Genomic DNA, 19782 nt, shown 5'->3' on the forward strand with positions numbered 1-19782 from the left:
AAAATCTTATCTATTAGTTGCCCCTTTTAAAATTAAAATAAAAATGAATGCTATGCAAGAAATACGTTGCAAGTAAATGTTAGGGTCTTACTACTGCTCGCTGTTGAGAGATCGTGGGAAGTGCAGAGAATTTGTGTTAAAAGTTATGGGCATTTTTCAAGATAGTTTTCCAGGTCTGAGGCATACTGAAATATCTCTTTTCTGTGATAGTGTGTTTAGTTTCATTGACTTCAGCGGAACACACAGAATACATTGACTTAAACTAGCTGAGAATCTGATGATAAGGTTTTATACTCTACCTAACCTAGTGTTGTGATGACTTGTCCTCTGACCTCAAAATTATGTTTGATGATCTTAACAGGAGGCTGGATCTTTGATCTGGAAATTATGCTGATAGTGACGTTACAGAATCCAGGCTTGTAACTTCACTGGTTTCTTGCAGCCCCTCAAGTTCATGAAGGACAATAAAGACCCATTCTTTTTTGTTCTTGTGCTATAATCAGTGATGGAAGTATGACATTGTCAGTTGTAAGAAGTGGCTTAACTGCTGTTGGAGTCTGCTTTTATGCCTGAAAAACCTGTTGATTTGCATGGGTTTGCACAGCTTATGCTAATGATATGGCTGGAATGAGACAGGATCTTGTGTAGTCTGCAAGGACTGTATATGGTCCTGGTTTATAGCTGGGTGGGAGGGATTGATTCAAGTTACTTCTTATTTGCGCTATTTAATATCTTAAATAGGAGTGAACAGGGTGATTGGAACAGTTTCATTTTTACGAGAGGAAATTTATAAATCAGTTTTTATCCTGTGTTAGAATTAAGATATGTATTTACCGGAGACAACGAGTCTAGCCTGAACACTGAAACACCTCCATTTTGGGCACGCTATTAGAACTTTTTTAAAATTTTCAAATCATAACAGTCTGTCAGTTTATGCTTGTTGAGTCTGAGACGTTACATGATGCCCTTTGAACAGGTAAATATTGCTAATAATTGATATTTGGTTTGTAGACTATACCTTTTGTATGCTCTAAAGTCATCTGTTGTTTCCCTTTCATTTATAAAAGTTCTGTTCATCAAACCATATAAGCACATACCTAAATTCAGTGTTAAACTTCCTGAATTGCTCTGAACTATTGTGTTGCTGTAAACTGTTTTGGCTGATAAACCTAAGCGGTCAGCTTGGTATTCCTACAGGTATATGTGATTAAGATGCAATAGCTCAGAACAAGTTACCAGGCAACTGCATGCTCCAGCTGCATAGGAGGCACAAAGCACCTGGCCCGTTCCTTGTAATTAGTGGAAAAGTACAGATTCTCCTGTGACCTTGGTCACTCTTGTCTAACATATTAGATAAGAGTATTTTTATACTCCTCTCGCAGTGGGAGAAACACTGCTTGTGTCTGTGCAGTGTGTGAAAATCACTTTACCAAGATGCTTTTATTTCTAAAACCCTTGGAAAAAAACCTCAAAACAAAACGGAATTTTAAAACTTTTGTAATCCAAGGCAAACTTCAGGATTCTCATTCTTACAAAGTATTTTACAATTGTGTAACCTTGTAGACTGTACGGAGAATGAGGATCTTGCATGTGACATATTCAAAAGTTTCATTTTTGGTGTTCTACACACTTCTACTGATCGCAGTGCCTTTGTTTCCTAATGGCAACTGGCAACAGACAATGCGTATGGGTTTCAAGGCCCTGTGGAACAGAGAAGGTAGTTTGCCAGTGTTCTTACTGCTGTTGCAGACATTGTTTCAGTAGATTGAAAGTGGCACGTTCCAAGTACCTTTTCCTACCATTGCTGCGTTTTGTTTTGTTGTTTTTTTTTTTTTTTTTTTTAAATCCAGAAGAATGTTTCTGTACTTCCCTTCCCTATAGGTGCATGTTGATTTACATTGCATGCTATTGCAGTGTTCTTAGTCTACCAGTTACAGATTACTCCTTTCAGTTCTTGTGCATTTATGAATGTGTATCTACCTATGTACCTACTAAACTCACATTTATTCAGACATGATATGCAACTGCTACGGAAGTCAGCTATTGTGCTAGTTATGGTGTTTGCCCCGTCAGTTGTTTTACTATCTAATAAGTACCTGATGACAGAGAAGGGGAGTGTCAGAAAATAGACAAGTCAGGCTTTATATTAGAAATGGTTTTCATAAGATTTAAGAGAACACAGTTTTGGAATAAGGATTTACATACCGCTCCCGGTGTTCTGTTGGGCTAACGTTTTGCAAGAAGCTGAGGTGTTTAACTTTCAAAAGCTGTTTATGTAAATTGGCTTACCTATGAGTACTCTCCTTCGACTGTGTGTAACGAAGAAATAAATTTGCATATCTAGACATGTGCATGTGCAGATATAATTGTAAGTGCACAGCTGGGGATGATGCTTGTGTTTGAGGGTAGAAATACAGAGAGGGACAGCAGTGGGGAAAGAAGAACCTTTAAAGATAGTCTAGTGTTGCTCTCATTCTAGAGGTGAATGATCAACTTTCTGTACCATTCTTGACAAATGCTTGCCTAATTTATTCTTAAATATTTCCTGTAATTATTACTACTGTTGCAAAGATTGCCACATAGCCTAAGTTTTTCAGGTTGTAATTTAAGCCCCATGATTCCGTGTCCTGTGTGCAGTGAATGTACACAAAAGTTCTTCCTTATAGCTAACTTTTAGAGTTTAAACATTGTTATTTCTCTTCAGTATTGCCCTTTCCAGGTTAAGCAGCTGTTTTTCAATTTATACTTTGAAGTCAGACTTCTGTACGTCGTTGAGCACCCTCTTGGACTTACTGTAGATTCTCACCAGTTGTACTACACCCTTCTTGAAAAGCAGTACATCATCTGGAGGGTTCAGCAGCTAATCCGTGCAAATGTAGCGCTGCAGAAATAATGCTTGGATGTACTAACTCAAGTGTGATGTGTGACGAGGAATCACTGGGCCTTTTGATTAGCAAGAAACGGTACATAAAAACTAGGTGACAGAAATAGGACATGAAGCTGGCATCCTGGTCTTCAAGCTTACAGTGCAGCTCCGTGGGCTTTGGCTGACTACAGAAGAGCATGAGGCACAGGAGAGAGCTGCTGCTGGATCTCAGTGAAAGATGGTAAGTCATTTGGAGAGAGGTTTTCAAAGCCGGGAATTCAAGTCGGGTGCCCGATTCCAGATTGCCTGTGAAATCCCTGTGTACTTCCCTCGCTTGTCTAACTTTGTGTTGTATATTGTCTAGCAGCTTTTCTTTGAAAGTTAACAAAGCTACACTTGTGTGATTGGTGATGTAATGATCTCATACCAATAGGCAAAATCCAAGTCACAGAAAATGCCAGCATTTGAAAGAGAGCCCTGATAAATTGCTAGTGCCTTATACCACTGCCACTTACCAGGCCTTCCATGTTAGAGCTGTCTTGATCATTGATGCTGTTTCCTCAGACTTGGAGCTGTAATATCTGCTTCTTGTTTCAGGGTTTATTATGAAGTTGCTGATGGCACTGCCTTAGCCCTTTGGCTAAGAAGAATAGCAAATAATTTGTGGATTATCCGTAGAAGCAGCAGCCAAACAGCATTCTCTTCCAATCAATAGGGAAGAAAGCTGCTGCACCGGGTTTGTCTGGGTTCCCTCATACCAAAGGTCTTTCTCACATTTATTGATCCTTTTATGTTTTCCAACTTGTTCAGGGTCAGTTGATGACCGGAGCGAACTGTCACGTCTTTGAAAACTGCTTGTAACTGTGAAAAGAGGTTTGTTGACTTCCTCATGTGATAAGTAGACATTGAAGAAATTGCATGTTGCTCATCTCTTAAGTCAGAGACAGGAATTAGATAGATAATGTGTTACTAGAAAATAAAATACAACTGGGCCCCTTGAGACAGAAATGTATTGATGAAATCGTGTAATATTATTATAGAGACATAGTGACTGTTTTCTCAACTAACAAACAGATCCTAGGCAAAAATAATGTTTGTTCCAGCTAATTCTGGTCAGTCTCCCAAGGCAGTGGATCTGCTTTGCAAATGAGAAAAAGTGGACCTAAATATTGAAACAAGAAGGGCTATTTTTCTTCCCCAGTTCAAAATGGGCATAGCAGAGCCTATATAGTTTTCAAATTGGCAGCAGCTCCTTCGCCTGCTTGTTAGCAGACAGAGCAGAATCTGTACTTTCTTGAAAGAAACTTGGGTGAACTGGTTTGCTTGTTGGAAAAAAAAGTGGGAAGTTGGATCAAGTGCAACTGTAGCAAATACTGACCTTCCTGAAACTATTTAGAGTTTTCATGTGTTGATACTTATTAGAAAAAAAGCAAAACTTGAAAAAAATCCTATAAGGATTAAGCTATAAGATTGTTTTCAGGGAAGAAAAAAAAAAAAAAAAAGGAAAAATAAATGGAAGATAGTTTTAGAGAAAGTAACTTTCATAGCACTTTGAGGTAACATAGCTGTCTGTAAACAGCATGTTTAAGGAAAAGATACTTGGTCTCTGTATGATTCTTTCTGTGGCCTTCTAACTGATGAAAAGTCTGACTGTGTGAACCCTGGTTATCTGTGTTGCAGAAAACCGATCTGCTTTGCAAGCTGAGATTCTTCTGAAACAGAGCAAAGTAGGAGAGACATGGTCTTGGGGTTTGGGTTACTATCATGTTATTTACACAGACTGTGTAACAGCCAAATCTTTTTGTGATTTAAAAACTTCATTTAACTGCATAAAGGATGAATGTGCCCCATGAATAGTTTCTTGTGTTCATGCACGTTGCCGGTGATTTACTACTGAGAGAAGTCCTAGCAATTGTAAACAACTAGATAATTCATCAGAACGTCACACATAAATATATCTCAAATAATTTTTATATCACAGCTAGTCTAATGCATTAACTTTTTATCTTAGGAGCTCTTCCATAATAATCTATTTCTCATTTTATGGGATAGATAATGAAAGAATTTCTTGAAATAAACAAAACATTGGATGAGAAAAGAGGAGAGACAGAGTGGGTTTTGAAGTGTTGATGCAATATTACAGATTGTGTTGCAGTTCACAGAGGAGAAGGCTACTTTGGTTATGATACCAAAATATTTCTCTTCCACATCTGTAAGCTACACTAATTATTTTATGCTTAGAAGCTTAAAAGATCCTGAGAAGTTAATTTCAAGCTCTTAGTAAAGTCTACATGGCGAACATGATATTATTCCCCTTGTGTGGTTTAGATTAACACGTATCTTTCTCAGTGACAACTATTAAACTGAAAGATTTATTTTCACATATCATGGATATCAGAAATGATAAGACTACGTAAATTGTCGGAGGTTTGGACTTACAAGTCTACTGAAGCCTTTAAGTGCCTGATTAATGTTTAAGAGAAGAAGAAACCCTACTGAATTCAGGTGGGACCATGTTTTTGTGAAGCAGCACAACTTGTTTTAGTACACCCCGTGCACCTTTGTACCCACACATACCCTACCCCCTGTGTCCGTGTCTCCCCCATATGCCCCCCCCCCCCGCCCCGCTCCAGCCCGCCCCCTTCACCCATGCGAGTTTCTAACCCACGCGAGTTGTTTCCCCCTGCGCCCCCTGCTCTCCTATCTCCTGCCCTGCCTCCCTCCTTTCCCTCCTCCATATTCCACACCACCACCCCCCATCATCCGTCAGGCTCCAGACACCTGGTGTGCTGCCTGCACCCTGTTCTCTGTCATTTTTTCTTCTTCTTTTCCTTACAAGTGGTTGTTGTTGTTCCTTTTTAATGATTAAACTGTTTTCGTTTCAAGCCACGAGTTTTCTCACTTTTGCCCTTCCGATTGTCTCCCCGTCCCGCTGGGGGCGGGGGAGCGAGTGAGCGGTCCTGTGGGCCTTTGTTGCCGGCTGGCGTTAAACCATGACGCCAGGTGAGTTGCAAGCCCTGCCTGGCTAATGCTGGAGGCTCTCTGTGTTCCTCCTGCCATCTCGACGGGCCGTCCTTGTTCTTCATCCCCGCTTTATAGCGAGCGCCTCTTGCTCTGTAAGCGGCAGTACTGGGGCCGTGTTGCAGGCGGCAAAGGGCAATTGTGACGCTTGCTGGCAGGAGCGGCAAGGGGTGCAGAGCCACGCTCCTGTAGGGAGCAAAGATGGAACCTCGAGGGCTCTATGGTCCTCTGCTGAGGACATCTAATATCCCGACAGGCCTCTTTGCTTTCCCTGCTTCACATCTGATTACTTTGAACGCCGGAGGGCAGGGCAGTAAGTAACACCGTGCAGCGTCTTTTCAGTAAGAGACAAGCCCCGCGCAAGAAGCCTTGCGTGCGTGCAGGATTAGGAGAGCAGCGTTCCGATAGCACGGAGGTGCCCACCCCGACTGAGCCCCAGGGTCGCCAGCGTATCGCTCGCTTGCAGGTGGGCCGCGGCCTTTCCTGCCGAACAGAGCTGCCCCTCTGGCACGAAGCAGCTTTGGGTCTCTTGTGGCCCGCCTTCAGGCTGTCACCTGAACCAGGCGTTATTTTTTGTTGTAAATCTCTCGCCAGCGTCTGCTGACTGGCTGCTGTCGCTCCCGCAACCCTGATGCCCCATGCAGAGGGATACAGCAGTCCCTGGGGCTTGCTCCAGGGGACACCTCCTTCCCCCCCCTGCCCCCCCATTTGCAGGTTCCCTGTGCTGCTTCTCCTCTCTAGATAATGGGGTGGGGGGGGGGCAGGGAGAGAAGCGGCCGCCCGAATTGTCTGTTCTTTGCACTTGACTGCTGTAAACGCTCCAGCCGCTCGGGTGCTTTTTGGAAGGGAGGCGATGAAGAGGACTGCCCGGGCTGCGAGTGGGGAAAGGGCAGGGCGACGTCAGCCCTGTGCCCCCAGTAAGGAGTTGCCGCCTGCGGCTGGTCTCTACTGGGCCGAGCTGTCAGTCATCCCTCACGCAGCTGACGCTCGGAAGAGGATCGTTACGGCGGGGATGCTGCTGCCCGGCGCCCAAAATCCGGTACTACAGCTCGGAGGCTGCAAAGGCGCGGTGGTGCCCTTGTAACGGCACCCGTGGTCCGACGGTACCGGCAGCGCGGCCCCGGGGGAAAGTGCCGCCGCGCTCGTTGCTTCCTCCCTCCCGGTAAGGAAACGCCGCTGCCGCCCCGCGGGCGCGGTGTCGGCGGGCGCTCCGCGCGCAAAGCGCGGAACAGCAGCGCCGGCACCGCACAGGTGCGCAGCAGCGCCGCCGCTGGTGCCGCCTTGTGGGCAAAGGGCGGTACTGCAGCCCGGCGTTCGCACGCCGTCGTACGGCCGGCGCGCATGCGCGGTCCCCGGGAGCAGCGTAGCGGCGCGCAGGGAGCGGGGTCGGTGGGTGCCTCCTGCCCGCTGGCCGCACGGGAAGCTGCGAAGCGGCCGCCGCGGCAGGCTCCCGGTCCGCCGGAGGCGAGCCGGGCCAGGGCAGCGCCGGGCAGGTCCCCGAGAGCCGACAGAAGGGAAGAGGGGACGGAGGCGGGCACCCCCCAGGCGCGGCCAGCGGGCGCCTCCCCGAGACGCCGGAGCTTCCCCGGCGCCTTCCCCCGGCCCCGCTCGGCCCGTGCGGCTGCCTCCAGCTGCAGCGCCTCCCCTGAAGCCTGTGCTGCAGCCGCAGGCAGCCCCCGAGCCCTGTCGTGAGGGCGGCAAGCTGGCCCTACGGTGTTCTCGAGTCTCCCTTAACGCGGGTGCCGTTAGCAGCGGCGCGGGGAAGGAAAACCGCTTGCCGCCCTTTACGGCGGCGTGGCGCCCTCCGTTTCACGACTATGGGACGCCGCGCTTTCCGGCAGCGTGGCGGGCACGTCGAAAACCGCTTGCCGCCCTTTACGGCGGTGTGGCGCCCTCCGTTTCACGACTATGGGACGCCGCGCTTTCCGGCAGCGTGGCGGGCACGTCGAAAACCGCTTGCCGCCCTTTACGGCGGTGTGGCGCCCTCCGTTTCACGACTATGGGACGCCGCGCTTTCCGGCAGCGTGGCGAGCACGTCGAAAACCGCTTGCCGCCCTTTACGGCGGTGTGGCGCCCTCCGTTTCACGACTATGGGACGCCGCGCTTTCTGGCAGTGCGGCGGGGACGTCGAAAACCACCTGCAGCCCTTTACGGCAGCGTGGCGTGTTTCTTTTCACGACGAAAAGACGCCGCGCTTTCCGGCAGCGTGGCGGGCACGTCGAAAACCGCTTGCCGCCCTTTACGGCGGTGTGGCGCCCTCCGTTTCACGACTATGGGACGCCGCGCTTTCTGGCAGTGCGGCGGGGACGTCGAAAACCACCTGCAGCCCTTTACGGCAGCGTGGCGTGTTTCTTTTCACGACGAAAAGACGCCGCGCTTTCCGGCAGTGTGTCTGGCACGTCGGAAACCGGTTGCTGCCCTTTACGGCGGCGTGGCGTGTGTCTTTTCACGAAGAAGGGACGCCGTGAAATGTGTTAAGTTGTAAGACTTCACAGACACGAGCTGGTGGGCCACAGTTCTCTCCGAGCATGAAGTGCTGTAAGTTTTAGTTTCTTGCACAGCAGTGAGTCTTTTCAACATTAGTAACTATACAACAGGGTAAAAGGCAAATTTAGTGAATAATAATGTGTCGTTCTCAGAGTAGCTGTTTGCATTTCACCATGATGCAGATGCTTTCTATAGCAGTTGTGTTGGCACATGTCTTAGAATTTGGTTAATCCTCTCCTGAACTCATTTAAACTTTTGGCTTCAACTGCATCACTGACAATGTGTTTCACAATAGAAAAATTATTTCCTTTAAAAAAAAAGGGGGGGGGGGGGGGGGGATAAGAAGAAGGGGTGGAGGAAGTGGGGATAAAAAAATCTGTTGTCTGCCAGTGCTGTGGGCTGCTCACTCATTTTTCTGTAGAACTCCTGTGGGGTTTTTTTGTTGTTGTTTTTCTGCCTTTAGCCTATTAGGCTATCCTCTGCACCTTTGGTCATTTCCTGAAGTTTGTCTGTAGTTTCCTACATTAGTAGGTAAATGTATCTATTTTACTTTACAGAGCTTTGCTGGTTTTTTAAATTATACAAGTAATTTAAATCTTGGAACAAATGTCTTTGCTTATTGATTTTTGTGAGTAGCTGCAAAAATCTTATCTATTAGTTGCCCCTTTTAAAATTAAAATAAAAATGAATGCTATGCAAGAAATACGTTGCAAGTAAATGTTAGGGTCTTACTACTGCTCGCTGTTGAGAGATCGTGGGAAGTGCAGAGAATTTGTGTTAAAAGTTATGGGCATTTTTCAAGATAGTTTTCCAGGTCTGAGGCATACTGAAATATCTCTTTTCTGTGATAGTGTGTTTAGTTTCATTGACTTCAGCGGAACACACAGAATACATTGACTTAAACTAGCTGAGAATCTGATGATAAGGTTTTATACTCTACCTAACCTAGTGTTGTGATGACTTGTCCTCTGACCTCAAAATTATGTTTGATGATCTTAACAGGAGGCTGGATCTTTGATCTGGAAATTATGCTGATAGTGACGTTACAGAATCCAGGCTTGTAACTTCACTGGTTTCTTGCAGCCCCTCAAGTTCATGAAGGACAATAAAGACCCATTCTTTTTTGTTCTTGTGCTATAATCAGTGATGGAAGTATGACATTGTCAGTTGTAAGAAGTGGCTTAACTGCTGTTGGAGTCTGCTTTTATGCCTGAAAAACCTGTTGATTTGCATGGGTTTGCACAGCTTATGCTAATGATATGGCTGGAATGAGACAGGATCTTGTGTAGTCTGCAAGGACTGTATATGGTCCTGGTTTATAGCTGGGTGGGAGGGATTGATTCAAGTTACTTCTTATTTGCGCTATTTAATATCTTAAATAGGAGTGAACAGGGTGATTGGAACAGTTTCATTTTTACGAGAGGAAATTTATAAATCAGTTTTTATCCTGTGTTAGAATTAAGATATGTATTTACCGGAGACAACGAGTCTAGCCTGAACACTGAAACACCTCCATTTTGGGCACGCTATTAGAACTTTTTTAAAATTTTCAAATCATAACAGTCTGTCAGTTTATGCTTGTTGAGTCTGAGACGTTACATGATGCCCTTTGAACAGGTAAATATTGCTAATAATTGATATTTGGTTTGTAGACTATACCTTTTGTATGCTCTAAAGTCATCTGTTGTTTCCCTTTCATTTATAAAAGTTCTGTTCATCAAACCATATAAGCACATACCTAAATTCAGTGTTAAACTTCCTGAATTGCTCTGAACTATTGTGTTGCTGTAAACTGTTTTGGCTGATAAACCTAAGCGGTCAGCTTGGTATTCCTACAGGTATATGTGATTAAGATGCAATAGCTCAGAACAAGTTACCAGGCAACTGCATGCTCCAGCTGCATAGGAGGCACAAAGCACCTGGCCCGTTCCTTGTAATTAGTGGAAAAGTACAGATTCTCCTGTGACCTTGGTCACTCTTGTCTAACATATTAGATAAGAGTATTTTTATACTCCTCTCGCAGTGGGAGAAACACTGCTTGTGTCTGTGCAGTGTGTGAAAATCACTTTACCAAGATGCTTTTATTTCTAAAACCCTTGGAAAAAAACCTCAAAACAAAACGGAATTTTAAAACTTTTGTAATCCAAGGCAAACTTCAGGATTCTCATTCTTACAAAGTATTTTACAATTGTGTAACCTTGTAGACTGTACGGAGAATGAGGATCTTGCATGTGACATATTCAAAAGTTTCATTTTTGGTGTTCTACACACTTCTACTGATCGCAGTGCCTTTGTTTCCTAATGGCAACTGGCAACAGACAATGCGTATGGGTTTCAAGGCCCTGTGGAACAGAGAAGGTAGTTTGCCAGTGTTCTTACTGCTGTTGCAGACATTGTTTCAGTAGATTGAAAGTGGCACGTTCCAAGTACCTTTTCCTACCATTGCTGCGTTTTGTTTTGTTGTTTTTTTTTTTTTTTTTTTTTAAATCCAGAAGAATGTTTCTGTACTTCCCTTCCCTATAGGTGCATGTTGATTTACATTGCATGCTATTGCAGTGTTCTTAGTCTACCAGTTACAGATTACTCCTTTCAGTTCTTGTGCATTTATGAATGTGTATCTACCTATGTACCTACTAAACTCACATTTATTCAGACATGATATGCAACTGCTACGGAAGTCAGCTATTGTGCTAGTTATGGTGTTTGCCCCGTCAGTTGTTTTACTATCTAATAAGTACCTGATGACAGAGAAGGGGAGTGTCAGAAAATAGACAAGTCAGGCTTTATATTAGAAATGGTTTTCATAAGATTTAAGAGAACACAGTTTTGGAATAAGGATTTACATACCGCTCCCGGTGTTCTGTTGGGCTAACGTTTTGCAAGAAGCTGAGGTGTTTAACTTTCAAAAGCTGTTTATGTAAATTGGCTTACCTATGAGTACTCTCCTTCGACTGTGTGTAACGAAGAAATAAATTTGCATATCTAGACATGTGCATGTGCAGATATAATTGTAAGTGCACAGCTGGGGATGATGCTTGTGTTTGAGGGTAGAAATACAGAGAGGGACAGCAGTGGGGAAAGAAGAACCTTTAAAGATAGTCTAGTGTTGCTCTCATTCTAGAGGTGAATGATCAACTTTCTGTACCATTCTTGACAAATGCTTGCCTAATTTATTCTTAAATATTTCCTGTAATTATTACTACTGTTGCAAAGATTGCCACATAGCCTAAGTTTTTCAGGTTGTAATTTAAGCCCCATGATTCCGTGTCCTGTGTGCAGTGAATGTACACAAAAGTTCTTCCTTATAGCTAACTTTTAGAGTTTAAACATTGTTATTTCTCTTCAGTATTGCCCTTTCCAGGTTAAGCAGCTGTTTTTCAATTTATACTTTGAAGTCAGACTTCTGTACGTCGTTGAGCACCCTCTTGGACTTACTGTAGATTCTCACCAGTTGTACTACACCCTTCTTGAAAAGCAGTACATCATCTGGAGGGTTCAGCAGCTAATCCGTGCAAATGTAGCGCTGCAGAAATAATGCTTGGATGTACTAACTCAAGTGTGATGTGTGACGAGGAATCACTGGGCCTTTTGATTAGCAAGAAACGGTACATAAAAACTAGGTGACAGAAATAGGACATGAAGCTGGCATCCTGGTCTTCAAGCTTACAGTGCAGCTCCGTGGGCTTTGGCTGACTACAGAAGAGCATGAGGCACAGGAGAGAGCTGCTGCTGGATCTCAGTGAAAGATGGTAAGTCATTTGGAGAGAGGTTTTCAAAGTCGGGAATTCAAGTCGGGTGCCCACTTCCAGATTGCCTGTGAAATCACTGTGTACTGCCCTCGCTTGTCTAACTTTGTGTTGTATATTGTCTAGCAGCTTTTATTTCAAAGTTAACAAAGTTACACTTGTGTGATAGGTGATGTAATGATCTCATAATAATAGGCAAAATCCAAGTCACAGAAAATGCCAGCATTTGAAAGAGAGCCCTGATAAATTGCTAGTGCCTTATACCACTGCCACTTACCATGCCTTCCATGTTAGAGCTGTCTTGATCATTGATGCTGTTTCCTCAGACTTGGAGCTGTAATATCTGCTTCTTGTTTCAGGGTATGTTATGAAGTTGCTGATGGCACTGCCTTAGCCCTTTGGCTAAGAAGAATAGCAAATAATTTGTGGATTATCCGTATAAGCAGCGGTCAAACAGCATTCGCTTTGAATCAATAGGGAAGAAAGCTGCACCGCTTTGTCTGGGTTCCCTCATACCAAAGGTCTTTCTCACATTTATTGATCCTTTTATGTTTTCCAACTTGTTCAGGGTCAGTTGATGACCGGAGCGAACTGTCACGTCTTTGAAAACTGCTTGTAACTGTGAAAAGAGGTTTGTTGACTTCCTCATGTGATAAGTAGACATTGAAGAAATTGCATGTTGCTCATCTCTTAAGTCAGAGACAGGAATTAGATAGATAATGTGTTACTAGAAAATAAAATACAACTGGGCCCCTTGAGACAGAAATGTATTGATGAAATCGTGTAATATTATTATAGAGACATAGTGACTGTTTTCTCAACTAACAAACAGATCCTAGGCAAAAATAATGTTTGTTCCAGCTAATTCTGGTCAGTCTCCCAAGGCAGTGGATCTGCTTTGCAAATGAGAAAAAGTGGACCTAAATATTGAAACAAGAAGGGCTATTTTTCTTCCCCAGTTCAAAATGGGCATAGCAGAGCCTATATAGTTTTCAAATTGGCAGCAGCTCCTTCGCCTGCTTGTTAGCAGACAGAGCAGAATCTGTACTTTCTTGAAAGAAACTTGGGTGAACTGGTTTGCTTGTTGGAAAAAAAAGTGGGAAGTTGGATCAAGTGCAACTGTAGCAAATACTGACCTTCCTGAAACTATTTAGAGTTTTCATGTGTTGATACTTATTAGAAAAAAAGCAAAACTTGAAAAAAATCCTATAAGGATTAAGCTATAAGATTGTTTTCAGGGAAGAAAAAAAAAAAAAAAAGGAAAAATAAATGGAAGATAGTTTTAGAGAAAGTAACTTTCATAGCACTTTGAGGTAACATAGCTGTCTGTAAACAGCATGTTTAAGGAAAAGATACTTGGTCTCTGTATGATTCTTTCTGTGGCCTTCTAACTGATGAAAAGTCTGACTTTGTGAACCCTGGTTATCTGTGTTGCAGAAAACCGATCTGCTTTGCAAGCTGAGATTCTTCTGAAACAGAGCAAAGTAGGAGAGACATGGTCTTGGGGTTTGGGTTACTATCATGTTATTTACACAGACTGTGTAACAGCCAAATCTTTTTGTGATTTAAAAACTTCATTTAACTGCATAAAGGATGAATGTGCCCCATGAATAGTTTCTTGTGTTCATGCACGTTGCCGGTGATTTACTACTGAGAGAAGTCCTAGCAATTGTAAACAACTAGATAATTCATCAGAACGTCACACATAAATATATCTCAAATAATTTTTATATCACAGCTAGTCTAATGCATTAACTTTTTATCTTAGGAGCTCTTCCATAATAATCTATTTCTCATTTTATGGGATAGATAATGAAAGAATTTCTTGAAATAAACAAAACATTGGATGAGAAAAGAGGAGAGACAGAGTGGGTTTTGAAGTGTTGATGCAATATTACAGATTGTGTTGCAGTTCACAGAGGAGAAGGCTACTTTGGTTATGATACCAAAATATTTCTCTTCCACATCTGTAAGCTACACTAATTATTTTATGCTTAGAAGCTTAAAAGATCCTGAGAAGTTAATTTCAAGCTCTTAGTAAAGTCTACATGGCGAACATGATATTATTCCCCTTGTGTGGTTTAGATTAACACGTATCTTTCTCAGTGACAACTATTAAACTGAAAGATTTATTTTCACATATCCTGGATATCAGAAATTATAAGACTATGTAAATTGTCAGAGGTTTCAGTTTGCAAGTCTACTGAAGCTTTTAAGTGCCTGATTAGTGTTTAAAAGCAGAAGAAACTCTACTGAATTCAGGTGGGACCGTATTTCTGTGAAGCAGCACATCTGGTTTTAGTACCCCCCCATGCACCTTTGTACCCTCACCTACCCTCCCCACTATGTCTGTGTCTCCCCCATGCACACCCCCATCTCCTGCTCCAGCCCCCCCCCTTCACCCACACGAGTTTTTAACCCACACGAGTTGTTTCCCCCTGCTCTCCTATCTCCTGCCCTGCCTCCCTCCTTTCCCTCCTCCATATTCCACCACCCCCCATCATCCATCAGGCTCCAGACCCCTGGTGTGCTGCCTGCACCCTGGTCTCTGTCATTTTTTTTCCTTCTTTTCCTTACAAGTTGTTGTTGTTTCTTTTTAATGATGATTAAACTGTTTTCGTTTCAAGCCACGAGTTTTCTCACTTTTGCCCTCCCGATTGTCTCCCCGTCCCGCTGGGGGCAGGGGAGCGAGTGAGCGGTCGCGTGGGCCTTCGTTGCCGGCTGGCGTTAAACCACGACGCGAGGTGAGTTGCAAGCCCTGCCTGGCTAATGCTGGAGGCTCTCTATGTTCCTCCTGCCATCTCGCCAGGCCGTCCTTTTCTTCATCGCCGCTTTATAGCGAGCACCTCTCGCTGTGTAAGTGGCAGTACTGGGGCCGTGCAGGTACTGCGTGTTGCAGGCAGTAAAGGGCAATTGTGACACTTGCTGGCAGGAGCGGCAAGGAGTGCGGAGCCACGCTCCTGTGGGGAGCAAAGATGGAACCTCGAGGGCTCTATGGTCCTCTGCTGAGGACATCTAATATGCCGGCAGGCCTCTTTGCTTTCCCTGCCTCAACGTCTAATTACTTTGCACACCGGAGGGCAGGATGGTTAAGTAACACCGTGCAGCGTCTCTTTGATAAGAGACAAGCCCCGCGCAAGAAGCCTTGCGTGCGTGCAGGATTAGGAGAGCAGAGTTCTGATAGCACGGAGGTGCCCACCCCGACTGAGCCCCACGGTCGCCGGGGTATCGCTCGCTTGCAGCTGTGCCGCGGCGTTTCCTGCCGAACAGAGCTGCCTCTCTGGCATGAAGCAGCTTTGGGTCTCTTGTGGCCTGCCTTCAGGCTGCCACCTGAACCAGGCATTATTTTTTGTTGTAAATCTCTTGCCAGCAACTGTTGACTGGCTGCTGTCACTCCTGCAACCCTGATGCCACATGCAGACGTCTACAGCAGACCCTGGGGCTTGCTGAGGTGCACCACAGGGTCCATATGCAGCACGGCCTCGTAGCGTGCGAGTGAGCGAGGCTCCGTGCCTAGGAAGCCTTGTCTTGCAAGACCTATGAGACGTCTCGCGTGTTCTCCTAGGGGGAGGACGGCCATGCCACCGGAGTTACAGAAGAGGAGGGGAGCGGGAGAGGAGCAGAAAGAAGTGTCTGAACTGGCAAATTCTCCTGGCAGCGCCAAGAACACAAGCTGTGGTGAGCCCCAGGCCCTCGGGGTCCTGTTTCCCCTCTTCAGCGTTCTGGTCCCTCCCTGCCCCTCCTTCCCCTGGTCCCCTCTCTTTCCCACACCCCTGCCTTTTTTTTTTTTTTTTTTTTTTCCTCCTTTCCTCCCTTGTACCTCTGATACTGAAAAGCCAGTCGAAGAAACTCCCTAAGACTCGTTTTGGAGTTTTAGAAAGTGGGCATTCTTCATTGCAGCGCTGGATGCACGGCGGATAGTTCCACCTGGTGTGCATGCCACAGCTTTAGCACAAACAGGTTATATAGAATAACTAATTGCTTATTAATCAGATTAGTATACATATACATAAAAACAACGACAACCGATTATCATAGCACTGCCTACATCCGATCACGTGCAATGAAGGATCCATTTGAGATGAAGGGGTGCTTTTGCGACCGCCGACCCATTTGAAGTTCTTGCTGGCTGTCCTCGAAGTCTTTATTCTTGTCCTTGTTCTTTGATCTTGAAGCTTAACGCAGTTTCAATCACATGTGGTCAATTTCAGCATTGTTCTCATTTAGTGTACAGGAACATCTAGTCATAAGAGCAAAGAACTGCAAAACTTATGAATAATTACTAGTTCATCACTTTACTACACTTTTGTAATTATGTCCCCAGATACCCTTTGTCTACTGTTTCAACCATAATGTTAATATATGATCATTTATCAAATCTCACTTAAACAGTTATCTAACAGCAAACCATTTTTCCTCAGTCTACATTCTAAAGGATGTGTTGTATTGTGAGCTGGCCTGTTTAGCTCGAGTCCTAATTAGGGCACCTGCTAGCCTCTCCCTTTGCTGGAATTCCTCTATTCATTTGGTGTTATTTTCTTAATATGCTGAAATACAGTTTGTGATTTTCATTTTTTAGATGTGTTGTCGTAAGGGTGTGGTGATGCTCAGCAGATGCCCCATCCTGTGGGAAGCACCCCCTCCATGGGGCAGGCAGTGTGGATTATCTGGTGTTGGGTCAAGAACCCAGCGTGGAACTGCTGTTGCAGATTATCCCAGATGCGGTTACCTACTGTGGATTACCTGGGTGGAGCCCCTGGTGAAGGTAAACCTCATGCATGACCCCCCCAGCCTGTGCATGTTCTTGCACACATATCTTACCACCGCAAATTATCCATCTAACCCACCATCCCTGTGAGTTTTTTCCCATGCCGATTGGTGAGGGCATCACCCCCTTCCCCCCACCAGCCATGTATCCCCGAAGTTCCATGTTGTCTTGGTGTCATTTGTGGCTGCAGCCCCCTCCCCCCTGAACCGTGGGGGTGTGGCTTCTGCTGACCCTTTCCTGCATGACTGCAGGGGCTGTCATTGCCCCCCTGCCCTGACCTGACCTGTCCTTGTGGGGCATGGCTGCTGCCTGGTCCCTCCCATGTATTTCCATGGGGTTTTTTTGGTGTCTTTTGTGCTTTGAGGCTCTTGTACCTCTGTTAAGGGAGTCAGCTGGAGACATGCTCAGGGGGACTCTGCATCATTGGCTATTCACAGTAAATAACTTGTTTTGCAACCAGAGATATTTTGGAGATGGAATTTTTAAGGGATCGAATTCTGCTTTTTGATTCATTCCTATCCAGAAGGTAGTTCTGGTAGAAGTAAGGTGGTATGCACAGTCTTGCTAGAAATGAAGCATAACCCCAGAGTGTTTTGGCTTTTTTATAGGAAACTAAAGCACATCATTTTTTATAACAACAATGTCATTGCATTTAATGAGCTAGTTTCTTACCTAGTTTAGAAGGGCATCTATTGTTTTCTGTCTACACCCCAGACAAATTAATTTGAATTCCCTACCTGGTCCCATTGCTGATGCAATAGGTGTAGCTACAGCATAGGAGCAAGTAGTGTCATTTCCTGGGGAGTTACCTTCTCTGTTCAGGGTCTCATTTGCTGTAAATTTAAGGCAGGTGAGAACAGTGCTGCTGCTCCTCCAGATGACTCTATAACTGCTGGTGGTTTGTCCTTCCCCTTTCCCAGGTGATTGTGCTAAGGGTGGTGGGTGGAGGCTCGGGGGTATTTGAGCCACAGCCTCTGCTGAGGGAGCTTATTGTGCTCCTGGGTTTCTCTGGTGTTGGTGCTCAGCTCTTCCTTGAGTGCTTTGCAGCTTTTGAGCTGGCTCAGCCCTTTGGGAAGAGGTGTCTGCCTGAGGTAAGTGCTTGAGGACCAGTCAAGGTTCAGCAGCATGTGTGGTAGAAAGTAACACTTGTATACAGCTGCTTTTTTTTTTTTTTTTCCTTTTTTCAGGTCAGTAATTTTGTTTTGAGAGTTCAGGGGTAGAAAGATGGTTTAATAGTATGCATTGTTTGTTTTTTTTTCTTAATTCTTCATGTGTTGTGTTTCCCTGGAATTCCCAACTTCATTGAAAAAGGAACCTTGTTTTCTTCACCAGTTCTGCTGTATGCTGTCTACATTGCTGATATTTCTCTTAACGGGATTGACGGTGACGTTGTTTAGCAGGGGTTACAGTGAATGTCTTGTATGTAATTGTATATAGAGATTTAGTATTTCTGAAGAAAGTAGAAAGGCTGTGAGGCACAACCTTTCAGGGTTTGGGATGCCTCATTGCCTTTCCTCATTGCCCACCCAATGCTACGTTGTCCTTAGAATCTTTGCAGCTGGTGGCAGGCCCCTCATAGATTACAAGCCTTGGGACTTGACTTTATTTTGTGGGCATGTAGCAGAGCTCAGAGTCTCTGGGAAGCTGTAGGTTAGGAGGTTCCCCCAGAATTTGGGAAGTGGCTCAGAAGAGCGGCTCCTGAGGAGTAGCCACTGAAGGGGGTTCAGGGTTGCAAATTGAGGGCAGGAGGTGTCAGGAAGCAGTGGGGTTTGTTTCCTGACAGTTGAGGAGAAGAAAAGGGGTTTCTTAAGTTTTGGGACTGCTGGGGAAAGGGAGGAGGGTTCACCAGTCCTTCTCAGAGGAGTTTTGCAGTTGGATTTGAATGTCATAGAATCGTAGAATGGTTTGGGTTGGAAAGCACCATAAAGATCCTCTAGTTCCAAGCCCCCCAGGGACACCTTCTGCGAGACCAGGTTCCTGAAAGCCCCATCTGACTTGGCCTTGAATGCTTCCAGGCAGGGAGCATCCACAGGTTTTCTGGCCAACGCGTTCCAGTGCCTCACCACCCCTAGTGAGAAACGTCTTCCTAATGCCTAAACTAAATGTACCCTCTTTAGGACTAAAGCCGTTACCACCTTGTCCTATTCCTGTACACGCTTGTAAAAAGTCCCTCTGCAGGTTTCTTATAGGCACCCTTTATGTACCGTGAAGTCTGCTATAACATCTCCTGCAAAGCTGCATGCCGGTGAGCGGTCTGAGTTGAGGCGGTCGTCGGCCAGGTCGGTGTTGAATAGCGAAGTATTATGGGGCTGCTTGGATAAGCATTTACCTTCTGTTCTGGAGGCACTGTGCGGGCCACCTTTGGAATTGGATGAGCGTTTGAGCTGAGCTGTGGATTAGCGAGGAGGAGCATGGGGCCGATGGCTTCTCATGAGTGCCACGCTAACGTGGTTTCTCTCGGTACCTTAGGTACCACGAGTGATGACGGCTGCAGGGTCTGACTCTGGAATGAGTGGGGAAGCGAACATGGTGGCACTCGTGAGGAGAGGGGAGTTGGGGAAGTAGTTGGCATTGGCCAGCGGGATGCCTACTCCCTTTTCTGATTTGTTTGTTTGTTTCTTTCATTGCAGATGTTGAAGAGCAATGTGTCCCCTCGAGGACCATCCCAGTTAGCCCGTGTGGTTTTGTGGAGGATGGATTTGGACCCTCGGCCCTCTGAAAGCTAAGTTGAGGGACCAGGCTGGGAGGAAGGGACAAAGCTGGGAATAGCAGGGAGGAGTTTTAAAGTTAGCGCAGGAGAGAGGGCTGTCCCAAAGCAGTCGCCTTTGCGCAGGCAAAGGGAGCGGGTTGCTTTTCAGCACGAGACCCGTGTGTGCCGGACAGGGCAGTTCCAG

The 19782-nt window shown here is 45.2% G+C and overlaps 1 long non-coding RNA gene across 33 annotated transcripts in view; it reads left to right on the forward strand.

The window, feature by feature from the left end:
* Positions 1-19782, forward strand: part of LOC126041662 (uncharacterized) — a 45759-nt gene that overhangs the window by 18845 nt on the left and 7132 nt on the right. For 5 of the 33 annotated variants that reach the window (XR_007506952.1, XR_007506951.1, XR_007506950.1 and 2 more), the window contains 3 exons: positions 14748-14864; positions 15686-15798; positions 16700-16885. This is a non-coding gene — a long non-coding RNA (uncharacterized LOC126041662). Of the gene's footprint in view, positions 1-361; positions 977-2704; positions 3108-3676; positions 3740-4546; positions 4594-8246; positions 8426-9376; positions 9992-11720; positions 12124-12688; positions 12752-13557; positions 13605-14747; positions 14865-15685; positions 15799-16699; positions 16886-19782 lie in introns of those variants that run through there. The other 28 variants (XR_007506934.1, XR_007506943.1, XR_007506936.1 and 25 more) reach the window with 13 other exon arrangements.

The sequence above is a fragment of the Accipiter gentilis genome, chromosome 8, assembly GCF_929443795.1.
Source record: "Accipiter gentilis chromosome 8, bAccGen1.1, whole genome shotgun sequence".
Classification (NCBI taxonomy): Eukaryota; Metazoa; Chordata; class Aves; order Accipitriformes; family Accipitridae; genus Astur; species Astur gentilis.